A 221-nucleotide genomic window follows, 5' to 3' on the forward strand; every position below is an offset into this window, starting at 1 on the left:
TATTCCTTGAAACATCAAGTCCAGAAGAGGCCAGGTCAGCAACAATCATCATGGCAGATGTCCGCGGCTTGTTGCTAACATCTCGGGCTATTTTCCTCTCCAGAGTTCTTGCGTGTGCTTACGACCACGCCCAGGTTTGTTTCTTCCAGAATTAGTCTCCTTGTGCTCGCAACATACAGGGATGGCTATACTGCCATTTCCAAATGCTTGGAAATGGCAGT

Source organism: Etheostoma spectabile, chromosome 17 (genome assembly GCF_008692095.1).
Source record: "Etheostoma spectabile isolate EspeVRDwgs_2016 chromosome 17, UIUC_Espe_1.0, whole genome shotgun sequence".
Lineage (NCBI taxonomy): Eukaryota > Metazoa > Chordata > Actinopteri > Perciformes > Percidae > Etheostoma > Etheostoma spectabile.